Source organism: Metopolophium dirhodum, chromosome 2 (assembly GCF_019925205.1).
Source record: "Metopolophium dirhodum isolate CAU chromosome 2, ASM1992520v1, whole genome shotgun sequence".
Classification (NCBI taxonomy): Eukaryota; Metazoa; Arthropoda; class Insecta; order Hemiptera; family Aphididae; genus Metopolophium; species Metopolophium dirhodum.
The window spans coordinates 8384473-8410149 of NC_083561.1; the positions used below are offsets into that span (position 1 = coordinate 8384473).

General features: G+C 28.2%; 1 protein-coding gene across 1 annotated transcript in view; it reads left to right on the plus strand.

Moving 5' to 3' along the window:
- The first annotated feature begins 20250 nt into the window (after positions 1–20250).
- The window catches only part of LOC132937918 (ly6/PLAUR domain-containing protein 6B-like), a 62622-nt gene continuing 57195 nt past the window's right edge, over positions 20251–25677 (plus strand). Inside the window, exon 1 of the mRNA XM_061004523.1 lies at positions 20251–20550. The gene's annotated coding sequence lies outside the window, so the exon portion shown is untranslated. The remainder of the gene's footprint in view (positions 20551–25677) is intronic.

The following is a 25677-nucleotide window of genomic DNA, read 5'->3' on the forward strand; positions in this document are numbered from 1 at the left end:
AAAACCTAAAATATAAAAAAATATTATAATAAATTACACAAAAGTAGAATTTAATTTTGCGTAAAATTGTAAATAATTGCACCAGAAATGTTAGTGCGAGTGCATTAATATCAGAAAGTCGAAACGTAGAACGTATGCATATAAAAACGAAATCTGCCTATTATTTGTATAGTGCACCCTAACAATACGCCGCGCCGTAGAGGTTTATCATGGTCCCGAGGTTTTTGAGGAAGGGCGTAATGAAGCTTCAGCAATTCTCACAATTTACTAAAAAGTTGAATACCGTTGAAAACTTCATAATACGTAATATTATGAATATGCTTTCAGTGATGAAATAACAGCGGAAAAAGTTTAAAAAAAAATACTGTACAATACTATAAACGAACACTTCGTATTATTATAAATGTGCATATTTTTTTGTTATGGAATAACGGCTGCAGAATACACATATGATACATCGCGTCGACCGAATACAGTCAATGCATTTCCCTGGACGAATAAACCGTAAAAAAAAAACCAATCTAACCTTTGTTGCACAAGACGTGTTGACAAACTTCGCGTAGCCCATAAAGTGTGTTGCAGGGACCAAAAAGTAAAAACAACAAAATAATTGACGAAACACTTGGATTAATTATTCGAAAATATCGATCTTCCGCCATAGTTCAAGCGAAATAATTTCGTATCAAAACTTCTTGGCGTGTACAATAAACCGATGTTTGTATACAATGATATGATTTGTGTTCAGATACGACGTTCTGATTTTCGAGGTCCATACACGCATTATTCGTCGTATTCAGCGTCTCGCGTTATGGTAATTTTGCACAAAAGGTCTCTGACGAACAAGCGAAAATTCACGTCAGCAACATTATTATAACTGCGGTGCAGCTTTTGGCAATAAAACATCATATACCACTACGACGCGTATGTCGTATGCCGCCGCCACATTCTTGTGCACAGACGTATACAGTGATGGATAATCTGTAGAAAATATAACACAAACGTGATACGGTAAAGACTAATACCATACATCTTACGTATGAACACATTATAATGTATATTTTAATTTAAGTTCGCTACACACAAAAATGTGTACACGGAATATTATAAGTTATAATAATATCGTGATTGAAATGAGGATGATAATATTTACTTTGAATAATTCTTCAAAAGTCCTCTCCGAAATGTCATCATATTATGATCTGGCAAAATATATACTTGGCTTTTCACTCGCGTGTGTTGTACAAAACAGATGATTTATTTTCAAAAACGAGTCGATTAAGTAGTATATAGTGTATCCGTGTATTCCATCATAACCGTTTTAAATTTTATTTTTATTTAAAAAAAGGTTTAACCTGCGTCCTGCATGTATGTTATAATTTGAATATTGCGATATTGCGTATTTTAAAGTATTCAATGAACAATACGAATAAATGGTACAATTTATTTAAGCTCCGGTAGATAGTTTGACAGAATTTAATTTCAATATTTCAGTATGAAGAATTATTATTTTACAACAGTTTGACACTTTACACGGTAATATTATTATATCATACAAACGATATTATATTTCAAATACACACTATAGTATATGACCAACACATATATTGTGTGGGAATCAACACCTGACAAAATAATTTTAATAACACTTGAAAATGTCTTACAAAGATCATTGAGCGTGTTAATTTCAAAATAATTATGCATATATTATTATTAAAAAAGGAAATAGTTATAAAATATACAAAAACAATATTTATGGATGATATTTTGACTAATTAACCAAGTTAACTTGCACGAATTCACGAGGAGCAAACAGTTAATGTGTAGAGAAGTCAAAAATACATTAGTTTTCACAATTATAAACTATAATAATAATTCGAGCATAATTTTATCCAACATCAAATAAATTATACTAGCAATAGACAATAGTCATAGATAAAAGCTGCAAAACGTTTTAAAAGTTATGATATTCAAATTTGAAGTTACACTATAGTATAACATACGCATTAGCCTGTTATTGATAACAATATGTAATTTATGCACCTATTCTATCCATAAATTTACAAATTTAATTTGAATAATGGTCATATATTATATTATGTTATATAATTGTAGGTAATTCAAAATATATTATTATAAACAACAGTTGTACATTATCCTAAATATATTGCCAAGAATCAATATATAATATAGAAGCATTGATATATTATAATATTGTATTTATTGAACTTGTCAATTGGTACATATTATATACATATTTTAGGAATACAACTAGCGATGATAATTTTTAATAACATAAAACTACTATAGTGTAAATTTCTGTTTTTTTTTCAGATGATACATCTGATGATATTGTACTAAGGTAAGCGATTCGAGAATATTGTCAAAAATCGGGTCTTTGTGCATAATATATAGGTAGTATGTTTGTTTACTTTGGTTGGTTTAATCAACCATTGTGAAGAGTACAAATCATAAAAAAAAAACGAATTCGGGGATATATATATCTCAAAAATCAATTTTTCTGACTTGTGGCCTTATTGTACTGGTAGTGCGAATTATTATATAGATGGTGGATGGAGGGTTCGTTTTTCAAATGTCTCAGTAGATTATTTAAACGAAGCAAAATCAATCAAAATGTCAAAAACAAAGACCACTTATAGACAAAATTATTTTCGAAAAATAAATTTATCAGTTTCATATAATATATGATCAAAAATTAAAAACAAATTTCCCAATATGTATTTGTTCCATATCATAATATAACATTTAATATAAAGCAACAGAACTATGATTAAATTATCGAATTCAGTTTTGTATTCACACATTTATGTTCATTGGTAATACAATTATTTAATATTATTACGTATTGTAATCATTCAATTAGTTTTTAATTATATTTTATGTTTTTTATACAAGATATTGTATTTAATGAAATGTATTATATTCGAATATATTGGTACGTCTAATTTGGACACTGCAAACAGTGTATATAAAAAGTCAGTGGGTAGAGATATCTGTGGGATTATGTTCATAACCAAACTATAAAGTAATAAATATTCATATTATAAATATTTTTTTATAATAAAAATAGTGTAAGACGGGTAAAATCTCTGTTGAGAATATTCAAAACACATCGGGAGCTGACAGACATTAACTATTTACTTAAATTATAATTAATTTCAAAACACCTTGTGGTTTTATTATTTAATTTAAGATTTCCTACAGACGAATTTTTTCTCCTGGGTATATACATATCTTATCTGTCATATATTATTATGTGTGTATAATTTTATTCATGGAATCTACACTTGGGTATGCCTCACACGTTTTACGTAATATGCCGTCATACTACGTAGAAGATAACTGCGCTTGTAGGTACATTCGTTATATATTGCTATTTGTCAGTAAAACTATTTTACTTGAAAACTAAAGTGCGCACAGTGAAGTAGGTATGTGAAATTAACAAGGTTACGTTTTCAAACCAAGAAACGGATCGGTATAATTCAGTCTCAATCAGAAAATGAGAAAATATAACAATACAGTTGATATAGGTACATAAATGCCATGCGTCGTTGAATAGCGTCTCAATTATTATGTCAAATTGGTAGAGATGTGAGTGATGTAAATTTTTACCGGTAAAAGAATTTATTGTACATTTTACACATTTTTTTTTACCTAAAATAATGTTGTGTGGCCCCTCTAATAAAATGCAATCGAAAACGCATATCCCGAATGGCGAATATTGCAAAGAGATATTTTTTTTTATCAACTGATCATGAATACCAATACAATATATTATTATTATATTCTATTTTCTCGACATTATTGTATATAAGTAATATAGTTAAAAGTAAATAAATATGAATGTTTTGACTTTTGAACATAAAAATAAAGAAAATGATGTGTTAATTTTAATTATTTATTAATTGTACTATGAATAATTAAATATTCATATAAAATAATATGTACTGATACAGAACCAATAGATCCATTATTGATTCTTTATTTATGTTATTAGAAAGAACGACAACAATAGAAATAACAATCGAATTTACTAATAAAAAAGAAGGATCTAAGAAATTGTATTATTTAACCTTATAGATTCTATTTTACCATTTGTTACCACTTTATTGGTAAATGCACTGATACTTTTTTTACGTGAATTCTCCATCTCCACAAGTAGGCATATATTATGCAAAAATTTAAAAGGTATACTAGTTGAATTCAAAAAAAAAAAATTACGATAGTAAATAATAATAATACATTCTTAGACAATTCAATAACGACGGTAACATAAAACTAATGCTTAATTTAAAATAAATTATGCTTGTGTAGTAGAATTAAAATTTAGAATACTCAACGTTATTTGCTGAATTAGTTACGGATACTGTCAACGTTTATTCGACTAAATGCGTGTATTTTCTCTCTGTTTTTTCGTGCAAATAAAGCTGATAAAATAAAGCATAATGAATAAACCATGCAGATCTACGCATATTTGGGAACTTATTTTCAATACTTAATTCTCGTTTCTATTGTGCCGGTAAAAAAGTTAAACGGATTGGGCTTAACGCGTTTTTTTCTTCAAAAAACACCTATAAATATTAAAATTAACTACTGATAACATTTTCAATTCTTCTCCATACAGTTTCTTCTTTGGCACTACATTATTCAACTACAGGGATTCGCCGTTATATAGGTTTGAAAAATGTATTGTTTTCCATGTAGGTACCTATAATTACTATTCAGGTGATATTTTGTAGAATATAAAATATTTTATGAATTATAATTATAATTATAAACCAATAATAACAATATTTATTACATAGTTTTTCTTTTATTTGAAATTGAATGCTTAAAAAATGTATTTATTTGTTTTTGAAGAATTATTTACACTATAAATTATATTATTTTTATTTTAATAAAATTATATTAGACTTATTGATTATTTGATTATTAGAAAAAAAATGTCTAATAATAATAAATTTGGTAACCATTCAATTGATAAGTGTAGGCGTAAATCTACAAAGTACAAATAATGCTTTATTAATATTATTGTTCTCTTTATTATTTCCATTAAATAAAGATAATAGTAAAAAACAAATAAACAAAAGGAGTTTCCGCACAAAGCGTTTAATCGTCCATAGTGTCCACTAGCCATAGACCATAATATGCTCATTAATAAATTAAAATTCAATGGTATCTTGGGTTTAGCCCTTAAGTAAAATGTAATATAGGTAGGCATCTATGTGATACACTTCAAATAGTAAAATCAATTATGTTGATTGCGATGGTCTATAAGCATTAGGCGAATCACGGTATCCATCATTATGGAACGGTACATGGAATGGTACTTATGAGTATCTTATTTATTATTTATGCGAATGGTTCACTCAATTTGAACACAGATGGAGTAGTTACTTCTTATGCATATAATACTGCGATTTCGGTTAAAATAGATTATCAAACGATTTATAACCATCTACCCGTTCATTGTGTAATTTTTATTCAACAAATTTAAGAACATTTATTATGTTTGATGGATCATAGTATAGTTTAGGTAAAATTGATATCCCTACATTGTTTTTAGTTTTTATTTATTTAAAATTTAAAATAGCTAACCTGAATAGTGATGTGCGGGATATTAAATTTAAAAGCCATAATTAATCCCCACGTTAAGGAAAACAATTCTGAGCCAAGTTTAGCTTATTATAATTTGTTTAGTGTTACCTATTAAAATATTTTAAATCAAACATTTTGAACATTTATTGAAAACACATAGATATAATATACTTTAATATTATTATAATATGTGAAATAATGATGACTGTGGGTTAGGTTTGTAACTATGTCACATATTGATAGATAAATCTTAAGTTTATATAATTAAGTTAACTTAATTACAAAAAATATTATAGTTGTATAATTTATGAAATGTTTACCTAGTTGCTTAAATTTAAAATCTTTACAAACTAATTTTGAATTAAGACTTTTGATTGTTTTTAATTATCGTGGCTGGTGTAACATAATACGGTTAATCTTTTACTAGATTTTCTCATCATAAAATATATTATTAGTTGATGAACATTTTGAGTTCTCTCATCACGTTTTATATCTCCATGTTTTATAATTCAAAAATAATAATATAATATAAAGAAAAACCTCTGCAGTCTGCAGTCTAAAAGGATAGATATCTAATGCCTGAACATTCTATAATAACCTTAAAATATGCAGAAAATAACATTTTGGATTTACAATCTTCAAAAAATCATATTATATTATATAAGCGTTTTTCTTCAAAAAGTTGTATACCGTGTACAAAAAAAAATATATACCTATATTATATAGAAATATTATGTAACCCATATTTTAAAACTATAATATTGAAATTTGAATTATAGTATGTAAATTTTTTAAGAAATAAATGCTATAGGTATCTTTTGAAAAATAAATATAATTATATAATCCGATTGATAAGACAATTTGTAAAATATCAAAATGTATGAAAGGTGTTTTGCAAGTTTTTAGATAAACTATGATAAGCGTAATTCAACTAAAAAGTGAAAAACTATCATTGCCACCATATTATTTACTGTTATTGCTATAGTAATATTGTTTTTATTTTGCACTCAATATCGTAATAACGCTTATATTTGATATATATTTTTTTTGAACTTGCCTACCCCAAGCACAAGCTATATGTTTAAGGGAGGTGCCATAAGGTTTTTACTTTGATAATTTATATAGCCAACTGTTATTTTGTTTTATTTGATAATAAACACGAATTCAACTAAAAAACACGAAAGTTATATTCAACGTACTACAGTCAATATATGGTCTTAAAACGCCGTGATATAATACTTTGAACTTAGTCATGAGTTCAAAGTAATAAAAACTAAAAAAAATTATAACTCGTGAACTTAAATCAGTATTCATTTCTTCAACCTTTATAAATGTATTTTATGAGAGGAAAAATCATTTATTTTAAATAATACAGTTACTAACCTATAAGAATACAATAATGCAGAGGCAAGCAAATAATTGAAGATGAAATTGGGGATTAACAATAATACTATTAACTGGTATAAATAAAACATTACAATATAGTTGGGTTCAAAACAAATATTTTTATATTATTCAAGAATTATTTTTAAGTACATAATAAGTTTTGTGATCAATATTATCTTTTTATTTACCAATTTTCAGTTTGCTGTCAATCATTATAATATTATTTCATTGCATCAAATATAATAATATAATATAAATATAATTTTGGAATGCCTACAAAATATGTTTTCTATTTGATATAATTAATAGTTATAATTATAATCCATAGGAATATAACAACAAGTGAAATAATAACACAGATGTCTGTAAGTAATAATGAGAGGAGCGGGAAATTGAAAAAAACAAATTAAATAGGTACCTAATCTAAAATATTCATAATATAAAATTGATTTTATTTATAAAATAAATGTAGTACGTACATCTAAAATATTTAGGTAGCTTTATATTAATGTGTATCATCAAAATTTAATAAAAATATATTACGTAGGTACATATTTTATTTAACGTCGATTTTATTTGATCGGAAATTACAAAAGTGTTTTAATATTAAACAAAACTTAATTTGCTAAAATAATTTTATATTAAAAAAAAATTACAATCCGGATAGGTACGTTAAAATGTTAATTTATGCATATAAACATGCAATGTCCAATGATTATTCTATACATATTATATGTGGATCAGGAGAATCTCTAAATAAAATTTAAACTTATTATAAATAGGCTGGTATATTGCAGTGAAATAATTTGAATATTTATTTTCATAAACTTATATTTTACGTACCTAGGGAATAGTATAATATGACGTCTTATTAGTAGATTAATTAGACTATGCGTCTATGCTGGTAGGTGCCTACTAATGTTAAATAGGTAAGTCCGGTGAATATTCAAAATGTTTTACGAATTATGTAATTTGAGTTCATTGTTAAAGTAGACAAAAATCAAAATGTATTTTATGCATGTTGTTCATTTTTTATTTCTAGAATGAACGTAAATATAAGCATAAAGATTTTTTTTTTGTAAAACGAGCGTATGAATTTCTATTACCTAGGCAGGTATGTAATAATACAAGTTATTTTATCTGGAGTAAGACTTAACGGTAGTGCGGACGTATGGTCCTAATATTATAAACCGATAAATTACAAAAAATGAATGGTTACAAAATCATATAATAATGAACCCAATACTGGTTATTGTTAGCTAAAACAGACGATTGTGTTAACTTAATTGATGGCTCAATCAGCTATAGAATTTAAACAAAAATGTATAAGTATGACGTGTAGTTTAATATTGTATACCTAGGCAATGTAAGTTGATATACCTAGTTGAATATTTTTTTTTAAATTTTAAGTCACGAAAGTTCATTAATTTAACGTAAACAAAATCGAGTACACGTGGTACGTAATTTTAATTCAATTAGTTTCAGAGATTCACATACGAAAAATGGACAACATTATACTATCATCATAGATACTGAATACTGGATCACGTGTGAAAAAACATTATTCCCTACCTTCAATGTGGAAGTTAAAATCTTTACTTAAATTAAAAATAATATTATAATACCAATACATGTTATTAAGACGATAATATGCAGAAGAAATAAGCATGCAGAAAAATGTATCATTTACGTAAAATGAGAAAACTACAGTGTCACGAACGTTTACTGCAAGCTCGTGGGCCATGGTTTGCAAATTCACCAACATATTATATAAATAATAATTGTAATCGGTTTGTAAATAACAAGAATTTTTGTACCTGTGTCGATTAATAAGCACATGACAAATTTACTTACTTTTACGAGCGAAATGAATTAAAATAGAATATATGTTTTGTATACACGTATCTGCATACGTATTAGAATGGCAATTTGTATTTAAACGTGAATTAACGTCTTAATATTATGCAATCATGATAACTCTACTTATTATTATTTTTTTTTTTGAAAACAAATTCACGTTGCTACTGTGCTAATAGTTGGCATTTAACAATATTTTTTACAGTTCAGATGCTAATGTGAATACTATAAAATATACAAGTATAATATTATTATATTATTCAAATAAAAATCTATAAATATTGTAATTTATTAACAACCTTATTAGTCAATGTTATGTAAATTCTAGTTTCTGGTTTCTGGTTTTACAACAAAACGCGACATTTTACTAATGGGTTATTTGAAATTTGATTTAATATTTTTTATTATGCATACGCCGTGCTCACATTTTACAGTAATATGGAAGAAACCAATGACATGATTAATTGATGGACTGATAAAATACGTTGCACATATTATGATCTAATCCTTTTCATAAAGTAAGCAGATCATTAACATATAATATTAATAATTATTATGCATACTCACGGCTTTATAGCATTCGGGGTAATAATAATAATTGTGATGGTATAAATATATAATATTGCAACGCTAGTCAATAACACGAGTCAATAGACTAAAGTTCAGTTTAATTTTATCTTAACCCGCTATTTTCGTTTGTTGTTATTAAGTGAATAAATATTAAATAACTAGTTAATATTTAATTGTATCTCAGTATGGTTTAATTATATAACTTGTCCCAGTAACATTTGTATTAAAACAATAAAACAATATGTAATTGTCACTCAGAAATCATACCGATGTACATTAGGATAATGATCATGCGATCAAAGAAATTAATATTAAATCAATTCAGCTATTATAGGTACGTAAGTCATTATGTTTTCATTATTATTTTGTCTTCATTGAGATATTTCTAAAACCGTAGTACTATTTATTAATTTTTAACTTTTGTGTTTTATACTATTGGGTATTAAATAAAGTGAGTAAGAAACATCTGCTCGTAGATTTTTATACGAGTTTTCAAACCAACTAAATCAGTGTGTATGAGCAATACTTGTATAATATGCTTGTAATATATTATAATATACTCATAAATACTCATTGCTACTTCTCAAAAACAAAAAAACATATGAACTCCAAATTGTGTAGGTATAGTGGTTTCTACAATGCTCTCGATGTTCAATAAAGAATAATTTAAAAAAAAAATAGCATTTTTAAGATGGGCCTACACGGGACTTTGTATATTATATTATAAAAGCCAAATACCACTGTAAACCGACCGAGTAGACCTGGTTTCGGCCACGAACAGATCGCCACTGCCAATAGTTTTGGCGCCGAACAATAGGCCACTGCTAATAGCTTCCAACGAGGACAATATATAGGTCACTGCAAATAGCTTCCACGGCGGACAATTTATAGGCCAATGTCAATAATTTCCACGACTGACGACACGCTGATGCCACTTGTTTCCAGGCCGGACAATACGCCACTGACCCTGGTTTCCACGACGAACAATTATAGGATACTGGTAATAGTCACCGTGACGGACCACACGCCGTAGCCACTATTTTCCGCGACGGAAAAGCGGACGCCAAGAGGACGCCATGAGTATCGAGAGGCGTGTGGCGTCATGCTGCAATAACCACTTTGGTTCTGAAAAAGAACCAGTGACCACTTAGCACATATTGTGTTGGAAGCGTTTTGTTGTTGTGTCTGCGGCCACGCGTCGCAAACAATAAGACATTATAGTTTACGATGCGATTTTTTCTTGCTATGTATTCACGATTCAAGTTAGTTGTAACTCGAAAGCGTTCATTTGGTCTGCGTTATATTTAGTGGCAAAATAACTCTAGGACTAATTATTCTCCATCTATATATCATTTGAACCGGTTCACCTACATTTTACACTTAGGTTTTAAATATATGTAAATATTTTCTGTTAAACATTGAGATCAAAGTGAATGATCATCGGATTTTATTAAAACATCACTTGTGATAATATGATCTAGCTGGGGATTACCGAATAATGTGGACCAGTGAAGGAACACTGTGGAGCCAAAAACACTGTCATCGCACAAACGCGTTTGTAACAAGATTTTAAATGTCGATAAAATTCCAATGTACATATAGATAATAATTATATTATCTACTCGAATATAAAATATTCGATAGTTCAAACGTGCTACCCATTATAAAAGTACATAAAAAATATCGTTACCTACCTACTCTCTTGTCCGATGACTGTGGTTGACGGTTATAAATCGCTGCTAGCACAGATCACGTGTTCCACGTTACTAAATAACGAATACAGGTGAAGGAACTAAGTCTAAGTCTAATTCCGCCATAACGCTGTCGAGCCCAAAACACAGTCATCGCTCAAAAAAGTTCGTAACGAGCTTTTAAATGTCAAAGGGAAATAATCGAATGGACGTGGATAATTTTATATTATCTATTCGAATATTCGATATATTATTTAAACGCGTAACCCATTTTAATGTACATAAAAAAATTGTTACCTACTCACTTATCCTATAATGTCCAATCACAGTAGGGATATGCTTGATTCAAGAATGAATCAGTTCACTGAATTGATTTAGTTTAGTGAATCACATTAATTAATTTAAGTATTTACGAGAGAGTAAATTCATCGGTACTAAGTGGGAACTCTAGTTTTCTGCATGGATAATAAAAAAATGAAATATTCGATAATTTGGTGTTATGTTATAATTATTTGTTAACATTTAACAGTGAAAGGTTAAACATTATCAATTTAGTGTTGCGAAATGTTGAATAATATTAGATAATGGTTGGAATCCCACATTTTTTGAACATGGAATATTTGTTTAAACATTAAAATCATGTATAAGTCTGTATGATTGACATAATAGGTACACACAATAAAGGAACGCGAAGAAAACTTATTTTTTTAAAAACGTAATTTCAGATTTCAGAACTGTCTAAGCTATGTTATAGCTGTACTATTATTCAGTTGTATTCAATATTTCAGCATTTTGTATTATCCTGTATGGTGGTCTTGAACATTTTGGCTTTAGATGGGGATCTAACCGAAATCGTTGTGTTTGATAATCTTTATGTACTTAAGGTACAATTATGTTTTAGATTTTATGCTGTATAAATGTATACTAATAAGACGTTTTTAAGTACCTATGTATTTTTGTAATATGTAGCTCCATATGTGTATTAAAGCCAAACTGCTTTTCATTCATTTTAAAATCCCTTAATAGACAACAGTCTAATCTGGAACTATAAGAATAGACTGTTATTAAACAAACATAATGGTTGTAAAGTATGGAAAAAAATATCATTCCATGTCAAAACAATTTGTTTCCTAAATGTAGAAAATATTGTGGTAACTTTGTACTAGTATTTTGTTTGAAATTTCTTCAATCTTATTTTTACTATGCAAGTTGAATTATTGTGTCTCATAGACTTTTTAAGTACCTACCTATATACACAAAAAGCAACTCCCAACAATCAAACTTGTTGTTGCTAATTGCATTCTTTATTGTACCTACTCAACTTCTCGAAACAATATAGTTTTTCTTTAAGGTATATTAAAAAAAATCGTTTTTGTATACTTAAGTAATTTATTTTCGTCATGAATGATTTCCACATCTAATTACTCTTTCTGATTTTAATACACCGGTTGGTGCAAAGTTGCAAAGTTAATTAATTTATATCGTAGGTATACCTATAAGATCCCAATTTGATTATTATTTTTATATATATTTATGCTTATATTGGGTTCAGTATTTTATTAATTTATAGTGAATCAAATTTGAAAATTATACTTGGTTCCATATTCCACGAGTGAAAGCGTATGTGAATGTATGCGTATAATTAAGTATTTTTTGGATTACTGTAGAAAATAATAAAAGTTATATTCTTCTGCTGGATTTAATTCATTCCGTTTCGTCTGTTTCAAATAAACATGTACTATCTTAATAAAGAAAGTACATAATGTAAACCTATTTTTAATTTTAATATTTACACTTACAATCGGCGATGGTAATACAAAAATACAGTCTATTAATTTAATTTTTTAGTATTAGAAAATATTTAAGACATATTAAATTCATTAAATATATTTTTTCTTATATAATTTTTATTGTGAACCAAACTAAATTGAATTTATAAAGTAAGCCCAAAAACCGAGAAAAAAGTTTTGGAGCTTAATAACAGTAAAATTTACCACATAACTTACAATTTTAAAAAATGTGAAATAAGATTTATTTCTTTAAGAAACCATTTCTTTTCAGAAGATTTTGAACTTTATACAGTAGTTTTTCATTTTGTCGACATAAAATATATACTTACAAATCAAAATAAATTTCTATCTTCACAATATAAACTTAACGAATACCATCACAAAAACGGATAGAGTCCTAATTTCTAATGTTATTAATCCATAGATAGGTATTGGCTTTGGAGGGCTTGAGGGCCTTATGCCCCCCCCCCCCCCGAATGTTTTTAAACCACACAGAAGGTGAACTCTGTTTCAACATTTCAAGTATTTAATGAAGTGCGTTAACCTACCACAAGGTGAATATATTTGTTTTGTAAGAAATCATTTTCATCAATATTTTAGAAATTTACTTTTTTTTTTTTAGCAACTATGCATTTACTTTGCACGTAAACTATTAACTTATCGTGAACACAAAACCTAAACATTTAGGTCAATTTTTCATAAGTTTTTTTAAAATATTAAAAATATTTCCCTTAATTTCAAAAAATAATTCATACTTGAAAATAATTAGAAAGGATAACAAGAAATTGATAATATAATATAAGAAGTTGATCTTTTGTCTACCACCTAAACTATTATGTATAATCTACATGACATATCAGTACATCACATCGATACTCTTTATAATACAATTATTTATTTTACAAAATAAATATAATATAAAGTTAATATTTATACCATAGTTATGCAGATTTGTTATTTCTGTTGATTATATGCATAACACAAAAATACTTACTTTTTACAAACACAACTGTGGTCAATGTTTCAATATTGAATATTATAGTGAACTAAATGATTACTACTTATATTTATAATTTATAGATGTATGCAAAACATTGTTTTCTATAGAAAAACAATGTAGTCATATCTAGTTAAATATAAGGCGGTACCTACATTCATATTAACTGCTCAATGCTCATATTATATATTTTTTTCTTTTTGAATTCTTATTACAAAAATCTGGAATTTACTGACCAATGAAAAAGTTTTGCTACTTTATCAATGAATTTACACCCTGTTATTTTACAGAAGAGTCGATTGGGTCTGATCATGAATCCAAATTATACTTCGGAAACAGATATTTTGGAAATATAATATAAAATCATGTACTTAAAAAAAAGCGTTTGGGAATTGGTTTGTTGGCAGCTGAATATCATTTATATAATATGCTTTACGCCTTATGTTTGATTGGGCAGACCTTTATTTATATTATTTTGTATTCTTTTTTTTTTTGATTTCAATAAATTCAATAAATAATTCTTGAACCCCTAAAATGTATTAAATAATGAAAACATCGCAAATTATTCTTTTGTACATATCAACAATAAAAGCCATTTCTAGTGACCTTTTTACGGTTAGATTTTTCCTTTATTTACTGTTAAGCCATCCGTTTGTCATTTGATGTTAATTTTATTTGTGAAAATTAAACAAAACACTTTTTACAACAATGCCATTTTTCGGTGGTCACTTAAAACTGATTTTAATTATTTTACACGTTTAGTCCTTGTATTATTTCTACTCAGGTTTATTAAAATTTAACGGTTAAAAAAAATGTCTAGATGACTTGAATTTAATTATTCTAGATAGGTACCACCTAAAGTGGATGTGAAGATTTGTTAAAAAAAATATTTTATATCATCCAAGAGAATTGCAATATTATGTAATAAAGCACGTTCACAGTTGTATACAGTAAGGAATAAAATATATAAATTACAAAGCTTCGTGTATTATTTACAATTATGTATGAATGTATGATATATATATATATATATACATGGTAATATTTGCTGTGGACAGTTTTAACAATATAATTTTATAAAAATCAACTACATTTGTAAAAATTGTAAAAATGTTATTTCATCGGATTCTAAATGACCGCACAATATGATATTGATCAATAAATATATGTATTTAAAATATCCTTCTAATCAGTACGGCTTGGGTTCTTTGTAAAAACTTTATAATTTTGCTTTCAGATGTTACAGGTTACGACAACTATATTACCGTCATTGGATACATATTATATTCAATTAAAAACATTTATTTATGTAAAAATTTAAATTACAATAATAATATTAACTAGTGCTTAAGATTTGACATGATAAAAGTACTAACTATGACATTTTTTTATACCCTTCAGTTGTATAGTCATCAGCCTTTTAAAATAATACTCATCATTAAATTTACATTAATATAATATTTACAAGTATTTTAAATAATAAAAATAAATCTTTTTTAGGAAATTAATAAATATTTATAGAATAAAACCTATAGGTTTAGTAAATAAGACATTTTTCAACTGAAATTAGTGATGTAATGCACAGTGGGCTTTGCCGGTTTCTTTTTCATCAGTTGTTCGTGATGATATTTGTGTGAACTATTCATATTCTTCATAATATTGCTTTACCTCGTCTTCACATTGAAGGAGTTACGATATTAAATGACAAATTTGTTTTGATTTGGTGTAGTTTTTTTTTATGCCTATCCGTCTTCTTTTCTCTCGGAGTATTTAGCTTCGTTGCAAAGCGATTTTCAATAATATGACGTTCGGTGACGATATTATGCTTCGTTGACAAAAGTATACATTGCTAGCTGTGAGTACCGAGCAGGTTTCTAGATGAATGAAACAAGTATACAAATTGTTATTGTACTTAGTATATTAAAAATTCAGCATTGAAACATAATAGTATTATAATGTATTTAAAATATATAAATTAGGCATCCGTAAATAATTTACCCACTTGTATAATATAATATACACACTATAATATTTATGAACATTTTTTTTTTTTTTGAACTGAAATAAGATTTAAACAGAATATCGATTTCAAATGAGTATGTAAATAATAATTGACTATGATTAATTATTTGTATGCATATTATTTTCACCAATTAATTATTTTCGAAATTAATTAATCATGAAATTTACAAAATTATATTTTTATTGTACTTACATAACATCCCGGCAGTACGAATGAAATATTGCTAATTTACTTTTATAAAACCATTTTTTGGACGTTCAGCACCTACTTAATCAGAATACTCCTTTAATGGTGCAACTACTAGTGAAATATAAGATTAATTTCTCTTTGCAATACCAGGTTGTGTTACTTTTAAGGGTATAAAGATAGTATACATATCGCCGAGTTTATGTGAGCTGCCGTTAATTAATTACTCACGGCTCTTGCTATTATACAGTATTATATACAATATACAGTATATACACTTTAATGTTATTGATGATATTAGATATATTTAATTTTATGGCTGATGTTTTATTTTTCGCCGTGCTTATATTATAATATAATTTGCTAGAATGTTGAAATCGTGTGTATCGGTACGGCTAAATAAATTATTAGAATGTTGCCAACTTATTGTATATGCTATACCTATTTCTCACAATATAAAAGTGCCAAAAACAATAATAATATATTCAAAACTAATTCACTACTTTGCATAATATAAGTTTTCAAATTAATATTAAACTGAAATTTCATACAACTTTTGATTTTTAAATTGTACCTTAAACGTATTACTAAAAATGTTAGTACCTATACACAATAATTTGATAAAGTGTTGACAGACAATCAATCTAAAAATTTGAATACGTCCTAAAAATGACCTATAATATTGGGTATTTGTGTACGCAAAAAAAAAAAGTAAACAACGCTAAACACTCTTATGCATGCAACTTATGTACTCAATTAACAACAATTCAACATTATTATGGACATTTAATACAACCGCACTATATATATTATGAAACTATTATATAGATATATAATGATTGTCTTTAGTAATAAATAAGACTATTAAAGTGTAAGCCCGTAACATGGGCTTACAAAATAAGATATTTGTGTTCCAAATTTAGAAAAAATATGAGCAAAATGAAAGAAACAAATACCATCATGATTAAATAATAACTAGTGTTTTAAATAAATTGTAAAATGTTGTAAATGTTACAACTATATTTAAAAGTTTTTAAACGTATAATGGTAAATATAGTCATTTTGAAACTTTTGAGATGTAAACAATAGGTTTTTAATTAGTACAAATTGAAACCATAACATTAACTTTGAAAATTTAATAATCGTTGATTACAAAATTACAAATTAATTAGCCATGTAACTAAAACTCCCGTAGGTACATTTTTTAAATGCTTCAAGCCTACACAAATTCCCCGAAAAACTCATACAAAACGTCTATCTTTAAGTTCATAAACGACGATGTAAAAAAATTAATTAGGCAGATAAATCGCACTTAACGCTCTGGTGAATTCACTATTCAGTTGATAGCAAATACCACCAATGTGAAAAAGAAACCAACGGAAATAAAGCGTGTACCGGAAATGTTTGCGTGTTCAAAGCTTTAAGTCCAAAATCTTTATAAAATAAAAAATAAAAAACAATGTTCTTTAAAATTCTTAAAAATGACAATAGCTTATGGTACCTATAAATGCAAATTGAAAAGTGAGGTAAGTAAAACGATCATACGAATTTATATATTTTCATTCGTACATAATTTAGTATTTAAATTGCGAGTGAAATTACATTTTGATTTGTGTTTAAATTTTATGAAATTCTTGTACATATGTTACAACATACTTAGTTACTCTATATTGAAGTACAATAAAAATAAGTAATCAGTAATATAACACTAATAAAAATAGATTAAAATAATGATTTAAAAGCGATTAATCCTGACTTAGTAAAATGTTTCTTAAGAATCCAAATTGACTTATGGGATACATACGATTTATTGCTCTACCTCTAGTACGCAATTTTAAAGCATATGACATAAGCAATTATGGATTTATAACTCGAGATAAATTCCGTAAAGCTTAAGTATAACTATTAACGCATAGATATCGGTACATTTAAGTAACAAACAAAAAAATCTTTAATCCTCGAATAAAAGTATGATATTTGGTCATGAGAGTTAAAACAATAATATTAGTACATTTTTAATGAAACCAATAGTTTTCCTCAGATATCATACACGATGAGTCACAATGATATTGCTACCCACCCATAATAAATATAGTCATTATTATAAAATCATCTTCGGCGTATGCTGCAACTAACTTTGACAATTAAATTAATATTGAGTACCTATATGACGTTATGGATTATAATTTGAGAATTATGTAACTTATTTCTAGAAGTACTAAAATATATTTTTTTGTACATCAAAAAGCTCTAAAGTTGTGCATGACACGTAAACTTTATAAAATATATTTTTAAGCATTCTATATAAATATAAACTTGTCTTGTTATTTTTTCTTGTCTCATTAAATACAAAATAACTTTTGTGGGTCACAAATATTGTCCATCGTTAATAATACATGTAATAGTATCAAAGCTATTCAAAATGTATCAAAGAGTTGTGATATTAAATTGAAATATAAAAATTACATAAATTCATAATAATATTATAATTTATTATTAAACTGTCGAAATAATTGTACAAACAGGCCCGTATTCTGTCCATGTATAATCTACAAGTATAATAATTTAACTTAAAGTTTATTATAATATTTAAAAACCTCGTAATGTATTATAGGTAGGTCCCTTTTATAATGTATATCCATGTAACATCCTCCATGAAGTAAATCTTAAAGAATTCGTATATTTTTTCTTACTAAAACCTCTGCTTTCACTGTATTTTGAAAATTGCCAACTAAAGATATTTATGATTTTCTTCTGCTAAAAAAATAATATGCATATTACCATAATATACAGCATCTTTACCCATCTTCAAATACTATCCCTCATTGTAATGATCGTATAAAACCATCGGATTTCTCTACAGTCATAAATTATAAAATCGGACAGGATACAGAAATTGGGTATTTGGTACTTATTCTTGTTTCTGGATAGTGTTGTATTATTATTTTATATTTTAAATAGATGATAAATCAACGCATTCAAAAACCTGTCTGTCCATTAGGTGAACTTAGTTCAATAAAGAATTAATAATTTTTATATTTTAAATACTTCCGCATTTTTGAACATTTTGAATTAGTGTAAAATAACAAATGGTTTTAATGATGGTGAAATGTCAAGATTAAGTAGGTTATAAAATAAAAATAGATAAAAATTATTGTTGTTATTACGAGATATTTTGAGTGCTATCTAGATCCAATTTCCAATTTAATATATTATACACTACATAAAAGTTTTGGAGTTTTTTTTATTATCTAGACAAAGTGTTTTCCGAAAAAAAAATCACATTATTGCAACAAATGGTTTCTTTCCCCTTCTCAGAATCTAAAATTGCACATTCCCTCAAACGGATAATAAACTTTTTTATTTTACAATGTTATATTTTTGACACTTAATTTATAATATTTGGAACAATGTTATGGATAATTTTAACGGAAGATCGACATTTAAATAATAAATTATATCACGTAACAAATATTTCCGGGAAACGTATATAGTGATCACGACGAAAATAGAGGCGGAAGGATAAGGGGAGCGTAAGAAAATGAAAGTTTTTGATGTATAGGATTTTCGGGACAAGTTAATATTTGGTATCAAGGTGGTGATGGTGACGGCGATAGATATATTGGGCGGAGCGAGACAGCTGAAGTTTAACTTTTCAATATTTGCGTTGCTCCGTAGTTTTCTCTTAAAAATAATAATAATAATAAATAAATAATAATAAAACAATTTTGAAACCGCTGCAGAGTATAAGAGATGACAGCTAATCTCGTCTCAATTTATCTTCTGCTATAGGCTTAAAAGATCGGTTTGACCCAAAAAACATTCGGATCACGTGCGTATTATATCTGTGAGTGTGTGTGTGTGTGTGTGTGTGTGCGTGTGTGTGTACGGGAAAGGATGTGGTCTGTGGAGCAGTTGGTCGGCGGAGTGACGGCGGCGGTGGCAGTGGCGGAAAACCAAAACGAGTGGTGATGAGGTGCGGCCGTGGTAGATAGGTTCGTCGGCGTCGGTGATGGTTGGCGGTAGGGGGTGACCGTGGCGCACCGAGGGGGGTTGCGTCGCGGATGGCTAGCGAGGGTGTAGCGGTAAATTTCTCGCTTTTCCAGGGCTCCGTACATCGGCAGTCGCCGACCACGTCCGCGTCAGAGCGGTCCTACAGTGCGTTACAACCCCCACGTTCGCCCTTCCGCTGGAGTAGTAAAATACTCGAGCGTAGTCATACATAATTGTGACATTATAATTTGCGCACGAGCATACATGACGACAAAATTGCGACAATCAAGACCAAAAGACCGTCTGTACTAATATATACGGTGGACAGCGATCTGTCGTAGTTCTTATCAAAATTATTATTTTGCCGTCCGTCACAGCAGTCGCGTGTATTGTCGTCGTCCGACCGGAAACATCGACGGCCTCACAAAAACCAACGAAACAGTGAGTATATTATAATAATCATCAAATCATTACATCAGTAAAATTATTTATGGTGATTAAAAAATAAAAAAAATATTAAAAATAATAATACTTATACACCATAATACCACATGACTTGTATTATCTATACCTATCTTATTAGGTATTTATTATTTTATACTTGTATAACGATATCGTATAGTGTAATCGACATCACAATAACTAGCCACTCACTTATTACAAACAATATAACACTTATGTTATAATAACATACTATTATTGTTACACCTATTTGACGCGTGTTTTGCGATCCACGTAGGTGATGATGATCATAATACGTACCGGTGTACCCGTACCTATTATAGTGGCTCATTAATTATTATAATCGATGTGTTTATGTTGGGTAAACATGAACGAAACGTCGTCGCCGATAATTTAATGTGCGGCGGACCTCTGTAATATAATATAATATATACCTAACAAGCCACTGGGCTTATCAAATATCGACGAGCCGCGTGCACACGTGTATAATTTATACATATTATATTATTATTATTATTACGTATATAGGAAAACGTCGCACTTTCTCCGATGTATGCAAATGAAATTTGAGTTTCACAAATGGTGGCCCCTACGCCGCCGACGGTTTTAAACCCACCACATTTGGTATTATATCTACCACATTGTGTAATTAAACACCTTAACGAATACGAAATACGTTTTACAATATTGCGAACTAATTGTGCTACGATACATATAGGTAATAATAATACATAAATATCATATTAATATATTGTTCACGTTTTGTGACAACAATATAATAATACCGTCGTGGCCTACATTGTCGAGTATTTTTCTTTCCAAACGGTAGAATGGATTATTACATTTTTTAAATGGTTAATTTTTTTTTTTTTTAAATTTCACAAAGTCAGGGTATAATTATTGTTTTTTTTAAGTGTACTAAATCTCATTGTGTAAACGTTTATGGAAACATTCCTTTATGTTGAACCGGGTTTGTTAGGATTTCGCGTCCCTGTTTGTTGCTTTTAGCACTTCCACGTAAAATATTCGCATAAAAGCACTGCAGATACCTAAATTCGATCTAACACATACAATTTTGAATGTGTTCAACTTACATTTTATTTTAAGCGTAGATACTGTCTTGCAGGTAATAATAAAATCACGATTCATGAAGAAGAATCATAAATTAATACATAACTATTATACTACCTAACTGAAATAAGTAGACGATATAGTTGTTTGAATCACGGTATAACTATATCTGAAAATATGAAATAATTTTAATCAATATATTCAAAAATAATAATAATAGAAGATTACAATATAAACATATTTAGAGAATATAATATTATTATAATAAATTTAATTCTAAATATATTTATTTTTTATAAGTATTTTGTACATTTCCTTCCTTATTCAGCACAAGCTAAAAGCTATTTTATGGGGACAGGTAATAGTCTACAACGAAAATAATTTATTACAATACTTAATAATATCATAAAAACATTTTTCCACATATGCTTTCAAACAAATTACTATTCTTATTTTCCATGTTAGGTATAACTCAAATTTAAATTAAAACATTTTTTCTCATATGCTTTCGAACATATGCCATTCTAATTTTCAATGGTATGATTTTAAATTTAATGCATTTTTAATTAATAGTCCTAAAATGGCAATAATGAACGTAAATTGACTAGCAACGATAACTGATAATATAATTAAATTGAAGTTACGGTTTGATTTAATTTTATTACGTAACAGGTTAACAAAGTTTTTGTTTACTGTGGAAATATCTCGTCAGTAAAATTTTAATGACAATTCTTTGTGTACTTTTTATGAATATGGAAGAAAACTATAAATATCATACATTTTTTTATAAAACAACAGAAAAAAAAATGTCTTCATAACTTGATGAATGCACAAGGACATTTTTTTTAATGTACACAATATAAATCAGGAATATAGCTGCTTCTGAAAGTATTGATTTACTACAAATCCCCTTGTACGATCTTAATTTATTAGTTTTTAGAACATTTATAAAGACTATAAGTGCGGCCAAAAGTGGTTTTAAGCTAGTAGTAGCTATTATAAGTACGTTAAGATGATAAAGTTCAGTATAATTTATAAATGTTGGATAAATGCTGTATCAATAAAAGTATTTTATAACTATAAAATGTAATTTAAATTACATTCACCTTTCAAAAATAATGTAACTATTTGGTTATCAGTTACCGCAATCGTCCATTAAATTGCCATGATTACTAAAAATATGTTGATACTTTATATAATTATATGCGATTTACTATTTTCACTTAATTTATACTAAATCACTCAAAGCAAACACAATTTTTAATTTTACAAACCATAATAAACTTATAAAATACGGTAAAGCTGACTCGCGTATTCAGTGTACCTGGATACCGAATCCATAACGGTGTACGACCATAACAATATTATACGTTGCGCATTATCGTACTGAATACCATACGAAGAACCGGAAAACCGACCGCACGACCATGGTGTACCTGTTTTGCCTACACATAACGCCGTGTGATTGTTATTTAATTACCAACGTACATAAAGTATACGTCATTACAATTTAACCAACACCAGATAAAATGAACTTACAGTGAATGGATACTAAAAGAAATTGCAATTTTAATTTAGCTTCTTATGCGAAATTCGTACATGTTAATCCTACATGACCGGTACCTAGGTAGGTGCCACTGAACCATTTTCGATATTGCTCAGCTGCACTTCTTGTCTTCTTCCGCTAATCCATCAGTGTTTTCGATATTTTCATCTCGCAGAATAAACACCGACAGGAATTTTACCATCGATATCTCATTGGAGACTCGTTTGCGCACATATTAATATAATATTTCTAGAATGTATGACATCTCGTTTGAGCACAAAATTGTAAACAATGAAAACCAGCTTGTAGGTACAGTTTTTAGTGAAAAGAGCGAATCACCAAGGTGGCGTACACGCTGTTATCTGCATATTTTAGGTCGGTCCCACATGAGACAAGAATACTCGTATACTCGTAAAGCATAACGATTATTTTCACTTGTGGTTTCCCAAGAGTTAAAGAAAACTGATGTTGCTGAGAACATGGAAAATGATGAGTTGAAATTGATCCGAGTTCCATATATTATGTACGAAAAAAGCATTATACTTTTAGAAATGAAATAAACACTGTCGTATACAGGTAATACATTTTGTTTTCAAGTAACGATAATTCGGTTATTTTATTTACCTGCAGCAAGGAAAGATAAAATGGAAGTGCTTTCTGCGCAAAGTTTCCACTGTATAATACATCTGAGATGAAATGATTTTTTTCCTAAAAATGTTGTTTTTACTTACAAATATCTCGCAAATCTTCCGTTACTAGTTACTAGTGGTTTTGTTTTGGCGTGGTGGAATTCACTTCATGAAAATATAAATGTGTGGGAAATGAAGCATCATCCCTAAATATATAGATTCTATTAATCCTTGTACGGATATGAGTGATTTAGACTAGGACACCATTTCGCAGTTACAAATAGTAAATGATATCTTCCCATATCGCATAAAACCACCTTTATAACCATAGTCAACCCGTTATAGATATCTTTAATGGCGCTGAAATACTTTTCACCAAACATGAGATGAGCACCTTTTCCCTCATTCATGTGGTGCCCATATTATATCTTCCAACCCTATCAGTCCAATCCACCTTATAGTCTTAAATATAATATTATGATCAGTTCCAAGTATACTACAAGGTACTATTTTTTCATGGAGACCTTACTTGAAAAAAAGCGTTGTGAGTTTTAATACTTTATTTAAAAGTCCGTATAGGATGAAAAAAATATAATTAATTTGAATCTTGGACGGTTGATTGCAAATGATAACTATATAATATAATATATTATGTACCTGACCAAATATATACATTGAAAAATAACAATTGTACAAAAATAATCAAATATTAATATCTTGTTGATAGTATTAATTACAATAGAGGGACGGAGTGGCCGAGCGGACTAAGGCGTCGGTTGTGATGCACACCGTCGCCGGTTCAAACTCGGCCACGGGCGGAATTTTCCTTCGGAGAGTTCCGGTGTCCGGAGAGAGAGGCCGCCATCTTCCACCCGGGCATGACAGATACCTACACGTACCCACTTAAAAATTCTGCCAAAACAAACACACACGTGTTCAAAACCCTACAGTACCCTCCTCCACAGTTCCACAGGCTAATAACCTCAGTTGTCAAAGCCTCAACCAAAAAAAAAAAAAAAAAAGAATTACAATAGTTACTCATAATATTATACAAATTTAATAAATATTAAATCATTTTTCTGAATCACTATTCATTGACTAGGTGCTATTATCAAAGTTTGAAAAAAAATGAATATTGTTCATTTAAGATGTTAAAAATGTAATTTTGAAGATAAATGGACGTCTGTAGATATAGCCATAACGTTCGGGAACAGAAACCTTGTATTTTATTTTAAAGCTATAATGATAATAATACAGGCCATTTCAATCCCTTATGTTATGCCATTTGTTTTTATAAACCACACATTTTTACAAACAATCATTTCATTTAAAATATTAATAAGTATTAAATGAGAACGAAAGTAGTTTATTTTTTAGTTTAGGTTACCATTGAAATACATTTAGCACGATCGATATTATTAATATATTTTTTTTATTATTATTTGAGATAAACAATCTGTACCTTAGGGGCACAATAAGTTTATATGGTTAGAGTTAATTACAGCAGACTACACTTGAGGTGAGAAGTCATCCACTAATGACACTCACTAAATATTATCAATATAAATAAAAATTTAAAATTAGTTAAAAGGTAATCACAAAAATTGTGATTCAAATGTACTCTCAATATTAATTGCATAGTATTGCATAGATAGTAAATACTGAACAGTAAATAGTAAAGCCGTAATGGATAGATACTATTTTAAGTTTGTCCGGAATTGCCTGAACAAGTTCAATTTTTCAAAAACTATCTGCTCTCTAATTACGCACTATGTGAGCTTACTATTATGCGCACCGTCACAATATTACTAATTAGTGTTTATTTTCCACTTTTCGTCTCTTCCCTGTTCAGAAACTGAT